Source organism: Triticum urartu, chromosome 3A (genome assembly GCF_056163025.1).
Source record: "Triticum urartu cultivar PI428250 chromosome 3A, HENAU_Tu73, whole genome shotgun sequence".
Lineage (NCBI taxonomy): Eukaryota > Viridiplantae > Streptophyta > Magnoliopsida > Poales > Poaceae > Triticum > Triticum urartu.
In genome coordinates, this window is record NC_141875.1 from 503,058,426 (window position 1) to 503,081,432 (window position 23,007).

At 46.5% G+C, this 23,007-nt stretch overlaps 1 pseudogene; it reads right to left on the reverse strand.

Annotated features, from left to right (window-relative positions):
• Window positions 1–8,081: 8,081 nt before the first annotated feature.
• LOC125548578 (anthocyanidin 5,3-O-glucosyltransferase pseudogene) lies at window positions 8,082–10,062 on the reverse strand (annotated as a pseudogene).
• Window positions 10,063–23,007: the final 12,945 nt, after the last annotated feature.

Below are 23,007 nucleotides of genomic sequence, written 5' to 3' on the forward strand. Positions count from 1 at the left end.
GCCCAAGCTTGGGGGAGGCTTAAATCAATGTTATATTCATGCCCCAATCATGAGCTCTCAAGAGAAATGATTATTCAAGAGAAATGATCCTATTGTTCCTACTGCTTATGTTGAGAAACCACCTTTTCCTGTTAGGATAAAAGATCATGCTAAAGCTTCAACTGTGGTTCGTAAAAGCAATATTAGAACCTATACACCTCCTAAGCAAATTAAAGTTTAACCTAATATTGCTATTGTTAAAGATCTCTTGTCTGATAATATTGATGGGCAGGTTATTTATTTCTATGATGAAACTGCTAGAATTGCTAAACCTTGTGCTAAAGATAAACCTAGATCTTTGGTAGGCATGCCTGTTATTTCTGTTAAAATAGGAGATCATTGTTATCATGGCTTATGTGATATGGGTGCCAGTGCTAGTGCTATACCTCATGACTTATACAAAGAAATTATGCATGATATTGCACCTGCTGAGATAGAAGATATTGATGTCACAATTAAACTTGCCAATAGAGATACTATTTCACCAATTGGAATTGTTAGAGATGTTGAAGTCTTGTGTGGGAAAACTAAATATCCCGCTGATTTTCTTGTTCTTGGCTCCCCACAAGATAGTTTTTGCCCTATTATTTTTGGTAGACCCTTCTTGAACACAGTTAATGCTAAGATAGATTGCAAAAAGGATGTTGTTACTATTGGTTTAGGTGATATATCTCATGAATTTAATTTCTCTAAATTTTGTAGACAACACCGTGAAGAGGAATTGCCTAGTAAAGATGAAATTATTGGTCTTGCTTCTATTGTCGTGCCTCCTAATGATCCTTTAGAACAATATTTGCTAGACCATGAAAATGATATGTTTATGAATGAAAGAAGGGAAATAGATGAAGTATTCTTTAAACAGGAACCCATCCTGAAACACAATTTGCCTATTGAAATCCTAGGGGATCCTCCTCCACCCAAGGGTGATCCCGTGTTTGAGCTTAAACCGTTACCTGATACTCTTAAATATGCTTATCTTGATGAGAAAAAGATATATCATGTTATTATTAGTGCTAACCTTTCAGAGCATGAAGAAGAGAGATTATTGAAAACTCTGAAGAAGCACCATGCTGCTATTGGATATACTCTTGATGATCTTAAGGGCATTAGTCCCACTCTGTGTCAACACAAAATAAATTTGGAGGAAGATGCCAAACCAGTTCGTGATCATCAACGACGGCTGAATCCTAAGATGAAGGAAGTGGTAAGAAAGGAAATACTAAAGCTTCTTGAGGCAGGTATAATTTATCTCGTTGCTGATAGTCAGTGGGTAAGTCATGTCCGTTGTGTCCCTAAGAAGGGAGGTATTACTGTCGTTCCTAATGATAAAGATGAGTTGATCCCGCAAAGAATTATTACAGGTTATAGGATGGTAATTGATTTCCGCAAATTAAATAAAGCTACTAAAAAAGATCATTACCCCTTACCTTTTATCGATCAAATGATAGAAAGATTATCGAAACATACACATTTTTGCTTTCTAGATGGTTATTCTGGTTTCTCTCAAATACCTGTGTCAGCCAATGATCAATCAAAGACTACTTTTACTTGCCCTTTTGGTACTTTTTCTTATAGATGTATGCCTTTTGGTTTATGTAATGCACCTGCTACCTTTCAAAGATGCATGATGGCTATATTCTCTGACTTTTGTGAAAAGATTTGTGAGGTTTTCATGGACGATTTTTCCATCTATGGATCCTCTTTTGATGATTGCTTGAGCAAGCATGATCAAGTTTTGCAGAGATGTGAAGAAACTAATCTTGTCTTGAATTGGGAAAAGTGCCAATTTATGGTTAATGAAGGTATTGTCTTGGGGCATAAAGTTTCTGAAAGAGGTATTGAGGTTGATAAAGGCAAGGTTGATGCTATTGAAAAGATGCCATGTCTCAAGGACATCAAAGGTATAAGAAGTTTCCTTGGTCATGCCGGTTTCTATAGGAGGTTCATTAAGGACTTCTCAAAAATTTCACAGCCTCTGACTAATTTATTACAAAAAGATATGTCATTTGTTTTTTATGATGATTGTGTAGAAGCATTTGAAATACTTAAGAAAGCATTAAACTCTACACCTATTGTTCAACCACCTGATTGGAATTTACCTTTTGAAATTATGTGTGATGCTAGTGATTATGATGTAGGTGTTGTTCTAGGGCAAAGAGTTGATAAGAAATTAAATGTTATTCAATATGCTAGTAAAACTCTAGACAATGCTCAGAGAAATTATGCTACTACTGAAAAAGAATTCTTAGCAGTTGTACTTGCTTGTGATAAGTTCAGACCTTATATTATTGATTCTAAAGTAACTATTCACACTGATCATGCTGCCATTAAATATCTTATGGAAAAGAAAGATGCTAAACCTAGACTTATTAGATGGGTTCTCTTGCTACAAGAATTTGATTTGCATATTATTGATAGAAAGGGAGCTGAGAACCCCGTTGCAGACAACTTGTCTAGGTTAGAAAATGTTCTTGATGACCCACTACCTATTGATGATAGCTTTCCTGATTAACAATTAAATGTCATAAATGCTTCTCGCACTGCTCCATGGTATGTTGATTATGCTAATTACATTGTTGCTAAATTTATACCACCTAGTTTCACATACCAGCAAAAGAAAAAGTTCTTCTATGATTTGAAACATTACTTCTAGGATGACCCACATCTTTATAAAGAAGGAGTAGATGGTGTTATTAGACGTTGTGTACCTGAGCATGAACAGGAACAGATCCTACGCAAGTGTCACTCCGAAGCTTATGGAGGACACCATGCTGGAGATAGAACTACACACAAGGTATTGCAATCTGGTTTTATTGGCCTACTCTCTTCAAGGATGCCCGTAAGTTTGTCTTGTGATGAATGTCAAAGAATTGTTAATATTAGTAGACGTCAAGAAATGCCTATGATTTATTCACTTGTTATTGAACCATTTGATGTTTGGGGCTTTGATTATATGGGACCTTTTCCTGCCTCTAATGGATATACACACATTTTAGTTGTCGTTGATTATGTTACTAAGTGGGTAGAAGCTATTCCAACTAGTAGTGCTGATCATAACACTTCTATTAAGATGCTTAAAGAAGTTATTTTTCCAAGGTTTGGAGTCCCTAGATATTTAATGACTGATGGTGGTTCACATTTTATTCATGGTGCTTTCCATAAAATGCTTGCTAAATATGATGTTAATCATAGGATTGCATCTCCTTATCACCCACAGTCTAGTGGTCAAGTAGAATTGAGCAATAGAGAGCTCAAATTAATTTTGCAAAAGACTGTTAATAGATCTAGAAAGAATTGGTCCAGGAAACTTGATGATGCATTATGGGCCTATAGAACTGCATATAAAAACCCTATGGGTATGTCTCCGTATAAAATGGTTTATGGAAAAGCATGTCACTTACCTCTCGAACTAGAACATAAGGCATATTGGGCTTTTAAAGGGCTCAATTATGATTTCAAAACTTGCTGGTGAGAAGAGGTTATTTGACATTAGCTCACTTGATGAATGGAGAACCCAAGCCTATGAGAATGACAAAAGAATACAAAAGCGTGAGTTCAATGTAGGTGATTATGTATTGCTATACAACTCTCGTCTAAGATTTTTGCAGGAAAACTTCTCTCTAAATGGGAAGGTCCTTACGTTATCGAGGAGGTCTATCGTGCGGGTGCCATAAAAATCAACAACTTCGAAGGCACAAATCCGAAGGTGGTGAACGATCAAAGAATTAAACACTATATCTCAGGTAATCCTATAAATGTTGAAACCAATGTTATTGAAACCGTAACCCCGGAGGAATACATAAGGGACACTTTCCGGAACGTTTCAGACTCCGAAAAGGAATAGGTATGTGGTACCGTAAGTAAACCGACTCCAAAACAGTTTTTATGGCAATATTTCTCCGTTTTGGAATATTTAGAAAAATAGAAAAATAAGAAGCAGTCCAGAAAGGACACGAGGCCTCCACGAGGGTGGAGGGCGCGCCCCCTACATCATGGGCACCTCGTGTGCTCTCCGGACTCCGTTTTCTTACACGACAAGTATTTTGGTCGGTAAAAATTCATTATATAACCCCAAAGGTATTGACAACCGTATCACGCAAAAATCCTCTGTTCTTGTTTCGAGCTGTTTTCTGCCAGGGTTGTCAACACCAAGCATCATGTTGTCTCCCTCCTCCTCCAACAATGAGGGCAATGATACTTGGCTAATGAAGATAGAGCTGAAGAGAGAAGAGCCCATGGAGATCAACAAGGATGAAGGGATCAAGAAGGCTACGGAGGACCAAGTTCCGGCAACAGAAGACATCCTTCAACTTGATCACAATCTTCTTACCCCAACTGAGATTGAAGCTTTCAAGATGATTGAGTTAGCTCGTATACAAAATAAGTATCTCGCACGTGAAAATATTTTGTTGAAGGTGCATATCATCACACTCAAAGGCATTATCCGCAAGTTAGAAGACCTCCTACGCTCGACGTGTGACTATCCATCATCAACAACTCCACCTTCTTCACCAACAAAGAAGAACTGACCATCGGGTATGGGCACTCCCCTTGGCAACTGCCAAGCTTGGGGGAGTGCCCCGGTATCGTATCACCATCACTTTTATCTTTACCGTTTTTTCTTAGTTTGATCCTTTTGGTAATATCTTGATCTAGTAGTATAAAGTTTTTAGTATGATCTAGTTGTGAGTTTTGCTTTATGATCCTTCTATGTAATCGAGTCCGTGAGCTATATAATAAAGATTAGTGTTGAGTCAAGGGCTTGATTATTTTGCCATGATCCTGAGGGAATAAAATAAAAGAGAAAGAATAAAAAGAATAAAAGAGATCATATGGATCTTATGGAGAGTAATGAGCTTAGATAGAAAGAGTATGATGAATAAAAGTTGTTGAGAGTTGACAAACATAGTTTTGGTCATCGTTGCAATTAATAGGAAGTAATAAAGAAAGATAGGTCTTCACATATAAATATACTATCTTGGACATCTTTTATGATTGTGAGCACTCATTAAAATATGACATGCTAAAGAGTTGACGTTGGACAAGGAAGACAACGTAATGGGTTATGTTTTCTTACATCTGAGATAAATTATATTGTTATGGATCATCCAACATGGTTGAGCTTGCCTTCCCCCCTCATGCTAGCCAAATTATTTGCACCAAGTAGAGATACTACTTGTGCTTCCAAACACCCTTAAACCAGTTTTGCCATGAGAGTCCACCATACCTACCTATGGATTGAGTAAGATCCTCCAAGTAAGTTGTCATCGGTGCAAGCAATAAAAATTGCTCTCTAAATATGCATGACTTATTAGTGTGGGAGAAAATAAGCTTTATACGATGGTGTGATATGGAAGAAATAAAAGCGACAGACTGCATAATAAAGGTCCATATCACAAGTAGCAATATAAAGTGACGTTCTTTCGCATTAAGATTTTGTGCATCCAACCATAAAAGCGCATGACAACCTCTGCTTCCCTCTGCGAAGGGCCTATCTTTTACTTTTATCTCCTAACTTGCATAGGAGTCATGGTGATCTTCACCCTTCCTTTTTACATTTTATCTTTTGGCAAGCGCAACATGTTGGAAAGATCCTGGTATATATGGCTAATTGGATGTGGGTTTTCATGAACTATTATTGTTGACATTACCGTTGAGGTAAAACGTTGGGAGGCAAAACTATAGGCCCCTATCTTTCTCTGTGTCCGATTAAAACTCCATACCCATAAGTATTGCGTGAGTGTTAGCAATTGTGAAAGACTATATGATAGTTGAGTATGTGAACTTGCTGAAAACCTCTTATATTGACTCTTTCCTGTGTTATGATAAATTGCAATTGCTCCAATGACTGAGATTATAGTTTGTTAGTTTTCAATGAAGATTATGATTCATACTTGAAATTGTGATTGAATTGTTACTCTAGCATAAGAGATCATATGACAAGAATTATATAAGTTGATGTTCTAAAAATGATCATGATGCCCTCATGTCCGTATTTTATTTTTATCGACACCTCTATCTCTAAACATGTGGACATATTTTTCGATTTTGGCTTTCGCTTGGGGACAAGCAAGGTCTAAGCTTGGGGGAGTTGATACGTTCATTTTGCATCATGCTTTTATATCGATATTTATTGCATTATGGGTTGTTATTAAACATTATGTCACAACACTTATGCATATTCTCTCTTATTTTACAAGGTTTACATAAAAAGGGAGAATGCCGGCAGCTGGGATTCTGGGCTGGAAAAGGAGCAAATATTAGAGACCTATTCTGCATAGCTCCAAAAGTCCTGAAACTTCACGAAAGTCATTTTCAGAATATATAAAAAATACTGAGCGCAAGAAGTTCACCAGGGGGGCCACACCCTGCCCACGAGGGTGGGGGCGCGCCCTACCCCCTGGGCGCGCCCCCTACCTCGTGGGCCCCTAGTGGCCCTCAGATGTCCATCTTCTGCTATATGGAGTCTTTCGATGAGGAAAAAATCATAAGCCATCTATCCGGATGAGACTCCGTCGCCATGAGGCGGAAACTTGGCGGAACCAATCTAGGGCTCTGGCAGAGCTGTTCTGCCAGGGAAGCTTCCCTTCGGGAGGGGGAAATCATCGCCATCGTCATCACCAATGATCCTCTCATCGGGAGGGGGTCAATCTCCATCAACATCTTCACCAGCACCATCTCCTCTCAAACCCTAGTTCATATCTTGTATCCAATTCTTGTCTCTAAGTCCGGGATTGGTACCTGTCGGTTGCTAGTAGTGTTAATTACTCCTTGTAGTTGATGCTAGTTGGTTTATTTGGTGGAAGATCATATATTCAGATCCTATATGCATATTAATACCCCTCTGATTATGAACATGAATATGCTTTGTGAGTAGTTACGTTTGTTCCTGAGGACATGGGAGAAGTCTTGTTATTAGTAGTCATGTGAATTTGGTAATCATTCGATATTTTGATGAGATGTATGTTGTCTCTCCTCTAGTGGTGTTATGTGAACGTCGACTACATGACACTTCATCATTATTTGGGCCTAGAGGAAGGCATTGGGAAGCAATAAGTAGATGATGGGTTGCTAGAATGACAGAAGCTTAAACCCTAGTTTATGCGTTGCTTCGTAAGGGGTTGATTTGGATCCATGTGTTTCATGCTATGGTTAGGTTTACCTTAATACTTTTGTTGTAGTTGCGGATGCTTGCAATAGAGGTTAATCATAAGTGGGATGCTTGTCCAAGTAAGGACAGTACCCAAGCACCGGTCCACCCACATATCAGATTATCAAAGTACCGAACGCGAATCATATGATCGTGATGAAACCTAGCTTGACGATAATGCCCATGTGTCCTCGGGAGCGCTTTTCTCCATATTAGAATTTGTCCAGTCTTGTCCTTTGCTACAAAAAGGATTGGGCCACCTTGCTGCACTTTATTTACTTTTGTTACTTGTTGCTCGTTACCAATTATCTTATCACAAAACTATCTGTTACCTATAATTTCAGTGCTTGCAGAGAATACCTTGCTGAAAACCGCGTATCATTTTCTTCTGCTCCTCGTTGGGTTTGACACTCTTACTTATCGAAAAGACTACGATAGATCCGCTATACTTGTGGGTCATCACTAGGTTCCCCCAAGTCGCTCGCCTAAGCGACGCTGGGGTCAAGCGTCAACTTGCTCCAACAATGAAGCCTCATGAATGGCTTGTCCTCGTTCTTGTTGTACAAAGCCTCCAAGGCCGAGTTAGCAAAGTGATAAAATCATAGATCAAAATAGTGCAACATAGAGCATAACAATCACATTATCAACAGATAGAGCAACATGAAGCAAAACTTACGAGCTCACGGAGTCCTACACCACTTGGCCACCGGTTTTTTGTTTGTGAATATGTCCTGTAAAACTTGTTGAGAGTCTCTTGAATGATAAATACCATCTATGACTTAGTATTCACTCATTTTGATCATCGATTTTTTCTTTGTTATATGGATCATAGTGCAAAGCAAAGACCAACTCGCTGCACCCATCGCCGCCGCCGCGCAGATCTGGGTGCAAACCTTAAATCCTAAACCCTGGACCAGGCCAAGAAACCGTCGCACCCCCTTGCAACTTGTTTTCTCCTGTATCTTCACATTACCTCCACCCAAAATAGCTTGTAGTATTAGATGCATCCGTATTTAGACAAATTTAAAACAATCTTTTTTGGATGCAGGCAGTACAAAAGACACATAGTTTGTGTGTTTAAAAAAAAAGGACACCATTAGCTGATTGCCACTTCATTTTGTGCATACTGATTAAGTGGTGTTGCTCAGTTTGAAAATTCCACTACAGAGTCAACGATTCAATCGAATATCGAAATCTTCAGATTATCCACGAAGTCAACAAATGCTGCCGCCGAAGATCCACCGCTTTCCAGCGCATTGGCAGCAATCACTTGTGCCATCGTCATCCGTTCCCTGATCTCCTCCCCTTGCTCGGACTCCATGATCAGTCTCACCTTCCCCTCTACCTCATCCGCTTTAACTATCCCCTCGTCGTAGCCGCTCATGGCCACCCCGAGTTTCATCTCCTCCACGACGAACACCTTGTTCATCCTCTGCTCCGCGTACATGGGCCAGCACAGCATCGGCACCCCGGCTACAACACCCTCTAGCGTCGAGTTCCATCCGCAATGCGTCACGAACGCGCCGGTCGCCGGGTGCCGGAGCACCTCCACTTGCGGCGCCCAGGAGGAAACCACCATCCCGCGTCCCCTCGTCCTGTCCAAGAATCCCTCCGGCAGCAGCGGCTCCACCGTCGCCTCGGCCCGCCCCTCGAACCGCTTCGTCGCGTCGGCGTCGGGCGCAACGGGCGCTCGCACGGCCCATAAGAACGCGTGCCCGCTCTTCTCCAGTCCCACGGCGATCTCCTTTAACTGCTCTGCGGGCACCGAGCTCGCGCTCCCGAAGCAGAGGAATACCACGCTCCGCGCTGGCTGCTTGTCTAGCCATCTCAGGCATTCGTGCTTCACGGCGCTTCCCCTCTCCTCGCCGACCAATGGACCGACGCAGAACAGTTTCGGTACCGACTCGCCGGGACAGGGAGTCCCGTCTTTTATCGCCTTGACGGCGCGGGGCTCCAGCCACTCGAACGTGTTCGACAGAATGCCCTTAGATCTTGGCAGCTGCTCCATAAGGCTAAGGATTGTCTTGTACTGGCTGTCGCCGCGGTCGAGCAGCACTTCCGGCAAGTCAGACGCCGGAATTGGGTGGACTCCGGGGAAGTGCAGCAGGGAGCGCCCCATGTCCCGGAAGGAGACAGTGGAGCGCATGACGGGGATGTGCAGGTAGGCAGCAAGGACCGACGCAGCGGAGGTGAAGAAAAGGTAGGCCGGGACGCCGAGCTCTGCGGCGGCATCAAACCCGTAGGCGCAGAAGAAGTCGGTGACTAGAGCCTTGAGGGACGGGAGGGGCCTCAGGAAGGCGAGGAGGGCAGAGTTGGTGGCGCGGAGGTCGGCGACAAGGGCGATGAATGGATCGGCATCGGGGTCAGCCGTCTGGGCGGAACGGGTCGCCGACGGCGGGAGTAGGTGGAAGGAGACGGAAGGATAGGATGCGGCGAGGCCGGCAATGGTCTCAGAGGACTTGCCTATAGACGGGACGTCGGCGACGGCGACGGTGACAGGAACGCCATGTGCGGCGAGATGGTGGGCGAACTGTGTCATGGGGTGGAGGTGGCCCCTGACCATCCATGTGTAAAGCACGACGGTGCTCTGCATATTTGCTTCTGTGTTTCAGTGGCAGTGTTCTGAACTCTGAAGGAGGGAAGCTGGCAATTGATCGGTTGTGTTATATGTACTGGCGATGTTTCGTAGCCGCCTGCGACTACCAGCTGTAAAGTTAGGCATATTTGAGTGTGTGGTCATGGTAGGTTGATACGTTGTTTGATTTAGTTTGGTTTCGCATGCAACTATTAACGCCAGCAATGGTTTCAGCTGCCAAGTTAGCATATTTATATGACTAAAACTGCTGGAAAAAACGTATGAAATGCCATGCTTTCCCAGCATGCGTCAGCCAAGTAAGATTTTTCCGAAAAAATATGCTTCGAGAATGGAGATGTACCCGATCTTATTCATGGTTATTTTATGCCGTCGTGAATCACGTCAAGCTCGGAAAAATAGAATCACGTAGAGTGAAGTTTGGACTTTGCAACTGCTTGGACACCCATGAGCACATGACGAAACGACAGGCTTGCGCGCCGACAACTACCACACCCGACGGCCTGCCCCTTCTGTGACCAAGCCCCTGAGACGATCAACTACATCTTTCTTGATGTGTGTTCGCTAGACAAGTGTGGTTCTCCGAACTTGATTACTGGGATAAGCTAGCCTGACTATCTACTGCAGACGCCAATTTGCTGGAATGGTGTACCTCTATAAATCCACAACCAAAGCTTAGAAGGGAGACATGGACAGTAATCGCTCTCGTTGCACGGTTGCTTTGGAGACACAGGAACGATGTGGTGTTCAACGGAGTGATCCCTTTCACAAGTGAGCTTCTCAAGAGGATCGACTTAGAAGGGCAAGACAGGAGGGCGACTGGGTTGTTGCGGGAAGAGAGGCCGCTTCCGGATAGACTAGATGGGTGGGCTAGTAGTGAGTAATCCGTATGTCGAGGATTGGCTATGATAGTCGTGGATAAGTTGTAAAGATATATGCCTTTCTAGGCTCTTTCAATCTTTGATTTAGATACGTCAAGCTTTGACATATCTTTGAAAAAAGCACATGACGAACGGACGCTCTGAATGCATGCGCGGTTTGTGCCCCTCTATCTTCTTCTGGAAATTGGTTTATGCCAATTCAGCATTGGTACTAGTGCATTGTTTATTCATGTTAATTATTACTCGCATGCAAGTTTGTGCATTGTACATGATCAATTATTCAAATAGCGTCAAATTTATATCCATCAACAAGTGTTGCCAATATATATGTTCACTCGTTTATGGAATACCAAATTCTTTTAGTATGCTAATATGGGTGGAAGCGTCTACTTTACTATGGTCGCTTTTGTGTTGAGTAATGTTTAGTTAGGAAATACGAGATAGACTAGGATATGTTCTGACTTGTCTTGTACGCCAAGTTGATCATCGTACTTCTATATATGGCGGACTAAACCTTCTGGACCACCGCACTCATAATAGTACGGTGCTCCTCATCGATGGAAGCGCTGCGAAGCGCTCCCAGCAGATTATCCGGCGCCTCTGGATGGACAGAGGTCACCGGCATAGGCGTCTCGCCCCTCTTGGAAGGAGGCCGCCTGCCCGAGTCCGGAACCACTGGAGGTTCCGGCGCGGTGTTCGGCTGAGGGCCGAACTCGGAGCCCTCAGGGGCCTTGTCCCCTCTGCTCCCGGAGTCTGGAAGGTCGCCTTGAGGCGCCTCCGGGACTGTCTCCCCTTGACCCGGTGCCTCTTGAGACAGTACCTCGGCGTCATCCGCAGGGCAAGGGGAGGTGGCGGTCGGAAGTGGATCGCTATCCATATCCGACGAGTCCAGGGAGCCGTCCGACGATACATCGATACGGGCTCGTGGCGGCCTGCATAATCATATTCGGCGTTAGGGAAAGCAGTGCGACAAAGGAATGCTATGAGTTACTCTGGTATCCAAATACTTACGACCTCCCCAGGGGCTTGGCCCTGGGCAACCACTCATCTTCGCCTTCGGCGGCGGCGGTGGAACTGTCCGGAAGGAGAGTCCTTCCCTTCTTGGACCCTTCGCCTCCCCCCCCCCAGTTGGGGCGGCCTTCCTTTTCTTGTCTCCCCCGCCTGGAGGGGGAGCATCTTTTTCTTCCTCCTCGTCTTCGGGGGAGGAGTGTGCCGCAGAGTCATCGGACAGTGAGTCTGATGACGCCTGGCGTCGGGAACTCTTTCGGCTTCCCTTGGCCTTCTTGGTCTTCTCCGGCACCGTGTAAGGATCCGGAGTCAGCATCTTCGCCAGGAGAGCGTCTGTTGGGCCTTCGGGCAAAGGAGCCGGACAATCGATCTGTCCGGCCGTCTCCTGCCAGTCCTGTCAAAGGTACGGGAGCTTAGATCCCGCATAGAGTCAAACTATGAAAAACAAGTATCCTGTGAGAGGTAAAACAGCTTACCGCGCTGGCTTGGCGCTTCGCGCAGAATCCGCGGTCCTCGGTAGTGGGAGGGGGAACCTCGGCACTCTTGAATAGCACCTTCCAGGCTTCTTCGTGAGTTGTGTCGAAGAGCCTGTTCAGAGTTCGGTGCTGGGCTGGGTCGAACTCCCACAAGTTGAAAGCCCATTGTTGGCACGGGAGGATCCGGCGAATGAGCATGACCAGGAGTACGTTGACGAGTTTGAGCTTCTTGTTCACCATGTTTTGAATACATGTTTGGAGTCCGGCCAGCTCTCCCAAATTACCCCAGGATAGGCCCTTCTCTTGCCAGGAGGTGAGCCACGTGGGGAAGCCAGATCGGAACTCGGGGCCGCTGCCCATTTAGGGTCACGCGACTCGGTGATGTAGAACCACCCCGATTGCCACCCCTTTATGGTCTCCACGAAGGAGCCCTCGAGCCATGTGACGTTGGGCATCTTGCCCACCATGGCGCCTCCGCACTCCGCCTGGCGGCCGCTCACTACCTTCGGCTTGACGTTGAAGGTCTTCAGCCATAAGTCGAAGTGGGGCTTGATGCAGAGGAAGGCCTCGCAAACGACGATAAACGCCGAGATGTTGAGGATGAAGTTCGGGGCCAGATCGTGGAAATCCAGCCGTAGTAGAACATGAGCCCCCGGACGAATGGGTGGAGAGGGAATCCCAGTCCGTGGAGGAAGTGGGTAAGGAACACTACCCTCTCATGGGGCCTAGGGGTGGGGATGAGCTGCCCCTCATCTAGGAGCCGGTGTGCGATGTCGTCGGGCAGGTATCCGGCTCTCCTCAGCTTCTTGATGTGTCCCTCCGTGACGGAGGAGACCATCCACCTGCCTCCCGCTCCGGACATGGTTGGAGAAGGTCGAGGTGGGAAATGCGGACTTGGGCGCTGGAGCTCGAGTGTGCGAAAGTGGATGAGCAAAGGAGGAAGAAGGCGTGGATGAAAGGGTGAATCCTTATCCCTTTATATGGGCGGCCGAAACTATGCGCCCCCACTATCTTGGTAAAACTCGCTTATCCCCCAAGCGCAGGAATCGATGGCACGGTTGGGTTACCCACGCCCGTATTGATGAGAATCCCGTGATAAGGGGACACGATCTCTGCTTTGACAAGACGTGTCAAAAAACCGCCTCGCGTTATGTGTGGGGCTAGTTAAAGGAAACGGTTCGAATAATCACCGGGTCATGGCATAAGGTCGTGTTGCCAAAACAAGTCAGCAAATTAGATTTGTGGAAATATTATTCTCTCTACGGTGGTATGTGGAACTTATTTTGCAGGGTCAAACACTATCCTTGTATTCAAATTCTTCCGTGATGTATTGGGAGGAGGAACCCGCCTTGCAATGCCGAAGACAATACTGCGCGCCGGACTCATCGTCATTGAAGCCGGGTTCAGGGACTACTGAGGGAGTCCTGGATTAGGGGGTCTCCAGACAGCCGGACTATATTCTTTGGCCGGGCTGTTAGACTATGAAGATACAAGATTGAAAACTTCGTCTCGTGTCCGGATGGGACTCTACTTGGCGTGGAAGGCAAGCTAGGCAATACGGATATGCATATCTCATCCTTTGTAACCGACCTTGTGTAACCCTAGCCCTCTCCGGTGTCTATATAAACTGGAGGGTTTTAGTCCGTAGGACAACAGACAATCATACCATAGGCTAGCTTCTAGGGTTTAGCCTCTCTGGTCTTGTGGTAGATCTACTCTTGTACTACCCATATCATCAATATTAATCAAGCAGGACGTAGGGTTTTACCTCCATCAAGAGGGCCCGAACCTGGGTAAAACTTCGTGTCCCCTGCCTCATGTTACCATCCGCCTAGACGCACAGTTCGGGACCCCCTACCCGAGATCCGCCGGTTTTGACACTGACAGCGATGCTAAAGGCTGCGGAGGTAGAAATCAAGAAGGAGCATCAAGTGTTGATGGTTAACAAGAACACTAGTTTCAAGAAAAAGGGCAAAGGGAAGAAGGGTAACTTCAAGAAAAATAGCAAGCAAGTTGCCTTTCCAGGGAAGAAGCCCAAGTCTGGACCTAAGCCTGAAAGTGAGTGCTTCTACTACAAATGGACTGGTCACTGGAAGCAGAATTACCCCAAGTATTTGGCGGATAAGAAGGATGGCAAAGTGAAAGGTATATTTGATATACATGTTATTGATGTGTACCTTACTAATGCTCGTAGTAGTGCCTGGGTATTTGATACTGGTTCTGTTGCTCATATTTGCAACTCAAAACAGGGGCTACAGATTAAACGAAGATTGGCTATGGACGAGGTGATGATGCGCGTCGGAAATGGTTCCAAGGTCGATGTGATCTCCGTCGGCACGCTACCTCTACATCTACCTTCGGGATTAGTTTTAGACCTGAATAATTGTTATTTGGTGCCAGCGTTGAGCATGAACATTATATCTGGATCTTGTTTGATGCAAGACGGTTATTCATTTAAATAAGAGAATAATGGTTATTCTATTTATATGAGTAATATCTTTTATGGCCATCCACCCTTGATGAGTGGTCTATTTTTGTTGAATCTCGATCATAGTGATACACATATTCATAATTTTGAAGTCAAAAGATGCAAAGTTAATAATGATAGTGCAACTTATTTGTGGCATTGTCGTTTAGGTCATATTGGTGTAAAGCGCATGAATAAACTCCATGCTAATGGGCTTCTGGAATCACTTGATAATGAATCACTTGATACTTGCGAACTATGCCTCATGGGCAAGATGACTAAGACTCCGTTCTCCGGAACAATGGAGTGAGCCACTGACTTATTGGAAATAATACATATTGATGTATGCGGTGAATGTTGAGGCTCGCGGTAGGTATCATTATTTTCTGACCTTCACAGATGATTTGAGCAGATATGGGTATATCTACTTAATGAAACATAAGTCTGAAACATTTGAAAAGTTCAAAGAATTTCAGAGTGAAGTGGAAAATCATCGTAACAAGAAAATAAAGTTTCTACGATCTGATCATGGAGGTGAATATTTGAGTTATGAGTTTGGTCTTCATTTGAAACAATGTGGAATAGTTTCGCAACTCACGCCACCTGGAACACCACAGCGTAATGGTGTGTCCGAACATCGTAACCATACTTTATTAGATGGTGCGATCTATGATGTCTCTTACCGATTTACCATTATTGTTTTGGGGTTATGCTTTAGAGACGGTTGCATTCACGTTAAATAGGGCACCATCTAAATCCGTTGAGACAACACCATATGAACTGTGGTTTCGCAACAAACCTAAGTTGTTGTTTCTTAAAGTTTGGGGCTGCGATGCTTATGTGAAAAAGCTTCAACCTGATAAGCTCGATGTCGGTGTCAAAACCGGTGGATCTCAGGTAGGGGGTCCCGAACTGTGTGTCTAGGCGGATGGTAACAGGAGGCAGGGGACACGAAGTTTTACCCAGGTTCGGGCCCTCTTGATGGAGGTAAAACCCTACGTCCTGCTTGATTAATATTGATGATATGGGTAGTACAAGAGTAGATCTACCACGAGATCAGAGAGGCTAAACCCAAGAAGCTAGCCTATGGTATGATTGTAGATGTTATTTTTTTTGTGTCCTACGGACTAAAACCCTCCGGTTTATATAGACACCGGAGAGGGTTAGGGTTACACAAGGTCGGTTACAAAGGAGGAGATATCCATATCCGTATTGCCTAGCTTGCCTTCCACGCCAAGTAGAGTCCCATCCGGACACGAGACGAAGTCTTCAATCTTGTATCTTCATAGTCCAACAGTCCGGCCAAAGGATATAATCTGGCTGTCCGGAGACCCCCTAATCCAGGACTCCCTCAGTGGCCCCTGAACCAGGCTTTCAATGACGATGAGTCCGGCGCGCAGTATTGTCTTCGGCATTGCAAGGCGGGTTCCTCCTCCGAATACCTCACGGAAGAATTTGAATACAAGGATAGTGTCCGAACCTGCAAAATAAGTTCCACATACCACCGTAGAGAGAATAATACTTCCACAAATCTAATCTGCTGACACGTCTTGGAAACACGACATTATGTCATGGCCCGGTGATTATTCGAACCATCTCCTTTAACTAGCCCCGCACATAACACGAGGCAGTTTTTTGACACGTCTTGTCAAAGCAGAGATCATGTTCCCCTAATTACGGGATTCTCATCAATACGGTCGTGGGTAACCCAACCATATCTAGGACTCCTAGGTCATAGGCAAGTCCCAAACGGCTACGGAGAGGACGCTTGATATTCACCCTCTTTATAAAGGGACAAGGCTTTTACTCTTTTCCTCCCGTGCTCAATCGAATCCTTCCCCGCCTCGAGTTCTAACACCCAAAGCCCAGGTCAGGTGCTCCGGACCTTCAATCATGTCCGGATCTAGCCTTCAAGGCTGGTGGATGCCCTCTTTCTACAGAAGAAGATATCAAGAAGTTGAGGGAGGCTAGATACCTGACCGTCGAGGTTTCGCATCGGCTGCCTGCCCGAGGGCAGGTCGTCCCTACTCCTGAACCCAACGAAGACGTCGTGTTCATCTCCCACTTCCTCCGAGGTCTAGGCCTCACTCTTGATCCCTTCGTTAGGGGGCTGATGTTTTATTACGGGCTAGATTTCCACGATCTAGCCCCGGACTCCCTTCTCCACATCTTGGCATTTATTGTCGTATGTGGGGCCTTCCTCCGCATTACCCCTCACTTCAGCCTATGGCTCAAGACCTTTGACGTGAAGCCAAAGATGATCGAGGGGCAGCATGTAGTGTGCGGAGGTGCATTAATAAGCAAGATTTTCGGAGCTCCATGGCCAAAAGGTTCTATTATAGAGGTGTCCGGATTATGGCAACGGGAGTGGTTTTACATCACAGCTCCCAGAAGTGCCAAGTGGGCGGCTGCCCCTGCTTTCTGCTCAGGCCCTCCACCACAACTGATGTCATGGATTAGCAGAGGGCTGAGCTGGGGCCCAGCCAAGGACGTGCCTGTACTGCAAAGCCGCATTAAAAATCTCTTTGAAGGAGATTTTAGTTTGATTATGGTAATGCAAGTCATGCTGGTTCGACGAATCCAGCCATGCAAACGCCGGCCTCTTCGCATGTGGGAGTTCAACCCAGAAGGACCGCGCGTTATTCAGAATTTCCTCGGCCTGACGCACGAGGAGATGTATCGATCATTCTTCGGACCCCAGATAGAGTGTCCGGATACTACCGAGGACGTGGGCCTGAGGAGCAACCGCACCGCCGACCAAGTAAGTTATCCTCTAGACGAACACGCCATCTTTCATTTATCATGACGTTATTCTGAGAAATCGCTCTTTGACCAGGACTGGATAACAAAGGCGAAGATGATTCGGTGTTCAGCCCCCCTTCCTGAGGGTTTGGAAAACTGGTACTGGAAAAGATGCTCGAACTAGCACCTTGCCCGGAGCCCTCAAAGGAAGACAAAGGGGGGGAATAATGAGGGCGAGAGCGGGCCTCCACCGCTACCTATTCCGACCGAGGGAACGAGCGCCTCCGTGAGGGAGGATAACCGAGGGGAGGAATCTGACATTCTCTCACCCCGAGGAAGGAAGAGGACTTCCTCTGAAGATCCGGAAACCAAGGTTTCTAAGCAGGAGAAGAAATCTCCACCAGAGGGTCCTGCCTTGGAGGGTTCTCTTGCCACACAAAGTCCGTGCGGGGATCAGCCCTCTAACGAGTTGTAGGCAATTAAAAAGTACTTTAATAGTGAACATATATTACCTTACCTCTGAGGAAAATAACTGAAGTATTTATCTTGTAGTTCGGATCTTAGCCCTTCTCAGCAGAGCTCGTCTTTGGGGGATCTTCTTCCGGAGATGATGGAGAGCGAAATGCCTCCCCCGGACTCCTCCGCTCAAGAGGCGGGCGACCTTGAAGTGTCGTCACGGAGGGCCTCTCCGGATCCGGTGAGGCCAGAATATAATCCTATAGTCACCCGAAGTCCCCAGCGTCTGGCTCTCGGAGAGAGCAAACAGAAGAGTCCGGCACCGTCTGGTATGCGATAGGACGTACTGAGAGAGCTGTTGGAGCGAGCGGCCATCCCAGAAGAACACCGTACATTGATGGGTACGGTGATGGAAAGGATTTCATCCACCGAAAGCGGGTTGCATGATGCCTTTATGAGTCTAGTGACGGGCTTTGAGGTACGTAAAATGATGTACATTTGTGATGGTACCGCACATTTTTAGGTGTGCCCTGTGTAGATAGTAGCCCCTGAGACTCTGGTTGTCGCCGAGAACAGCGGCAAACAGAGGATCGTAGTCCCAGGTAATAACCATACCGCTTTAATGTGCAGGTAGTGGGAGCTCCGGTGGCTAGCCGGACTCATGAGTTTGCCAAACTGAAGCGGCAACTCGATGCGGCGGATGCCGACATCGAGCTTGTTAACAAGAGGCTTGACGAGGCACAGGGTAAGTGGTATTTTCTGGTGAATGCCACATAGTAAGAGCAGCATGATGCCAGTATCTTTAATATGTTGTGACTGCAGATGGGGCTGCCACCATGGAAACCCTGCGGGCGGAACTTGCCCGAGCCAAAGAACAAGCAAGGATTAGTAATGCGGCTGCTGTGAAGGCGGCCGAAGAGTTGAAAACCGAGAAGGCTGTGCATTGCGAGAGCAAAGAGAAGATGGCCAAGATGGCCGTAAAGTTAAAAGACACTGCCGGTCGCTGCCAGTTCCTTGAAAAAGAAAACCGAGCGAAGGCAACGGACCTTGAAAAGGCCACGATGGCGAACAAAGACACCCACTCTGCTATGAGAGCGAAGAAGGAGAAGTTGCGTGAAGCCGGGGATATTGCGGCTGGGAAGCCCTTTATGCTGCGGAGGAAGTTCGGAGATCCACGGTATGCCCCTCTGGATCGGCTGTGGAGTTCGGCAGACGCATACATGGACTTGGCTGTGAGCGCTGTCGATGCGGCCAAATACTTCCAAGATCAAACAGATCGTGAAGTGGACAAGCTGTTCTGGTCGCAATTTAACGTTCCAGAGCATCCGCTTCCATTGACTGATCAGCTAGCCGAATGGGCCGAACTCAATAGGTTGTCCGGACTCGCCATGAGGTCTGTTGTGGATCAGCTGTGGCCGGAAAAGCCGAAGCCGAACAGCTATTTCAGCTTAGTACAGCAGTTCCTTGGTGCGGTGCCGCGCATCAATGCGATGAAGAGGTCGGCGTGCATAGAAGGCTCGCGGATGGCCCTTGCCCATGTTAAAGCATACTGGGCGGAGATGGATGCTACCACTGTTGCGACGCAGGGTTCGGCCATAGGCCGAGTGGCTGCCGAGCACTATTTCAAAGAGGTTCTTGAGGGTGCTCGTTTGATAGAGGCCCGGTGCTCGAAGAATATTATGTTTGAGTGACATGTATTCCCATTGTAAACACAATGTTTTTATGAAATTTATTAAGGTTGTGTTTATACTTTTGCCTGAAAGTAATATGATGCCTCCTGTGCAGCCGTTTATGTATACATGTGTATAACCTGAAAGATTGCAGTCGTCGGCTTCAGCCCCCACGCATAGAATGCGGGGGTGTTCGCAGAAGACGCGTGTTGACACTTAACTCAACGTCTTGGTCCTATTAAGGAGGTGATAGCGCAGCGAACGAGGCAACCGGACTATAATGCTTTAACACTTTCACTTAGCCATAGGAGTTTGACGGTGGGGCTACTATATAGCCCCTGGTGGCTCCGCACTCTCCTGAATACGGGGTGCGTACATGCCTGACCAGGAAATGGCCCTTCGTTAAGGCGGACAAATTCTAACATTCCAATAGGTCATCGAGTGGTTGACCAGTCTCACGCTATATCATGACAGCCAGTTTTCGGCTTTGTCTACTGAGGTGCTCGTCCGGATGACCCGGGGCACAATCGCAGTAGTTCTCCTAGTGCTACCTTAGCCGATAGAGCGGAACATAAGGTACCAAAACATAGGAGCCGGGCAAACCCAACATTTGACCAAAGACATGATTCGGAGCTGATGCATATAGGGCCAAACTCGCGACGCCGAACACTCCCTAAGGTATTCGGTCTTTATGGTATGAACCGGGCCTAATCAGTGCCCTTGTAATAAGCCCCTGGTGTTCAGGTATGTGCATTATTCTGACGTGGCCACATGCCAAGACGCCAGCATCCTTCTCAATTGTACTGAGAATCTGAGGGATGTGTATCAACAAGAGACAGTAAAAAAGGTTGAGGCAGGGTCTTAATCTAAAAAGAATCCTTGGAACAGGTCCCTGCTGCACGTCTGCGCCTGTGTCTCTGTTGTGCCGTATCCTGGATGGGTGTAGCACGGTGGTCATCTGTAAAAGAGAGGAACTTAGGTGAAAAGTTGTCGTGCAAAAAGGTAGGTTGAACAACGTATAATTCAAGATGAGTAAAAATTGCCACTTGTCTGCGCGCGTTGAGCCCCTTGTATTTGTGATAGGGGTGTGGCCATCTAACCTGTAGAATTACATACAGCTGCGCCGGACTCGTCTAACTGTGTCCGTGGTCTTGACAACATATCAAATACTTTAGTTGGTGAGGCCGTTTTAGTGTGCGGCTGCCCAGGCAGCCGCATTCTCTTCGACGCACAGGGATCGCTCCATATTTCCATTTACTGCAATGATGCCACGTGGACTAGGCATCTTAAGCGTAGTGCAGTATTGCGTTAAAGCGAGCGAAAGCTTCGCGTCCAAGTAGTGCTTGATAGCCACTTTGGAACGGAGCAATGTGGAAGGTTAAATTTTCACGACGGAAGTTATCGGGGAAGCCGAATATAACTTCTAGTAGTAGGGAGCCCGTGCAGTGAGCCCCTGGGCCTGGCGTTACTCCTTTAAAGGTAGTATTGCTGTGGCGAATTTTCGTTGGGTCTATCCCCATTTTGCGGATTGTGTCCTGATATATCAGGTTTAGCCTGCTGCCACCGTCCATCAGGACTCGTGTGAAATGGTATCCGTCAATTATTGGGTCTAATACCAAGGCAGCCCATCCTGTATGCCGGATATTTGCTGAGTAATCCCGATGGTCAAAGGTGATCGGTTGAGCTGACCAATGGCAGGACTCCGCGGTGATAGGCCCTTGGGCATATTTTTCTAGGAGTGCCGCTTTATTTCTCCCCTTGATTACGTGTAACACGTTTATTGTTTTGACTTCTGGTGGAAATTTCTTTTGTTCCCCAATGTCTTTCTTGAGAGGCTCATCCTCGTCTTTGCTTGGTGTATCCTCCCCCTTGTGTACGGCGTCCAGCTTGCCGGACTGCTTGAAGACCCAACATTCTCTATGGGTATGATTAGAGGGTTTACCAGGGGTGCTATGGATCTGACATATTTGGTCCAGAATTTTGTTCAGGCTAGACAGTTCATCCCTGGCGCCTTTGGGGGGCGCTTTTGCTGACCTGGCCGAGAGCTTCTGAATCCGGCGTTTACTGCCGTGCTCTTCGGGCTGTCTTCTTTATTCGGGTGCTTATTATTTTTGCTGCGTCGTGATTTCCCGTTTTCATCTCTAACTTTGGATGTACTTGGGTCGCTAGTGCTGCATCTGGCTAGCCAGTTGTCCTCACCCGCGAAAAAGCGGGTCATGAGGCTTGTTAATGCTGCCATTGTTCTCGGGTTTTCTTGGCCGAGGTGTCTGTCAAGCCATTTGTCGCGGATGCTATGCTTAAAAGCTGCCAAGGCTTCGGCGTCCGGACAGTCGACAATTTGTATCTTTTTAGTAAGAAACATGTTCCAAAGCTTTCGGGCTGACTCTCCAGGCTGTTGAGTTATATGACTCAAATCGTCCGCATCCGGAGGTCGGACATAAGTCCCTTGAAAATTTACCCGAAAAGCATCTTCGAGCTCTTCCCAGCTTCCGATGGAGTTTTCGAGGAGGCTTTTAAGCCAGTGCCGAGCTGGTCCTTTGAGCTTGAGGGGTAAGTACTTGATGGCGTGGAGATCATCTCCTCGAGCCATATGGATATGGAGGATATAGTCCTCGATCCAGACCCCAGGGTCTGTTGTTCCGTCGTATGCCTCTATGTTTACGGGTTTGAATCCCTCTGGAAATTCATGGTCCAACACCTCATCGGTGAAACATAGGGGGTGTGCGGCACCCCTGTATCTGGGTGTACCGCGTTCTTCGGATGTTTGTTGTGTTGCATCATATGCTAGAGTGCGCTTGCATGGTCCATAGATGGATCTGGTTGCGCCGTCCTTTTGATGTGAGCCCTGGCGTGGATCGTGTATTGGCTTATGTGCGGCGTTGTTTGTCGTTCTATGTTGGTTGTGAGGTCGTCTATCCGGCCAGGTGACCGTTTTAATTTTTGGTTGCGGGGGATCTAAGGCCTCCTCATCGAATTCAGGTAGCAACTTCCACTTCGGGTAGCTCTTGGTGGGGCAATTACCGCCGTACTTCGCTGCTGTATTGAGTACTTTACTCCATCTGATTTTAAGTGTGTCTTGTGCAGCCTTGAGCCTTTGCTTCTGCTTTTTTAGACTCCTCGCGGTGGCAACGAGCCTTTGACGGGCATTCTATTGCTCCGGGTGTCTGTCTGGTGTGATGTCATCCGGACTGTTATCTTTGACAGAATCGGGTTGTTTGGTTTGATTCTCCGTGTTGCCGTGGTCCGGAGATGGTTCACCCTGCTCTAATGTTGGTCTGTATGATCGTTGTTTCTGCCGAGGCGGGATTTGGAGCGGCGCTTACGCCGCCGCTTTGACTGCTTCTCGAGGGGACAATCCTTCATTGCATCCTTCTGTTCCTCGTGGTCGTTTTCTTTTGGTGTGTCCACCATGTATACGTCATGTGATGAAGTGGGCGTCCAGTGCCCTGTGGGCAGTGGTTCCTGTTCGTCTCCTGCATCGTCGTCCATACCGTCGATGTCTTCGGAGTCGAAGTCGAGCATGTC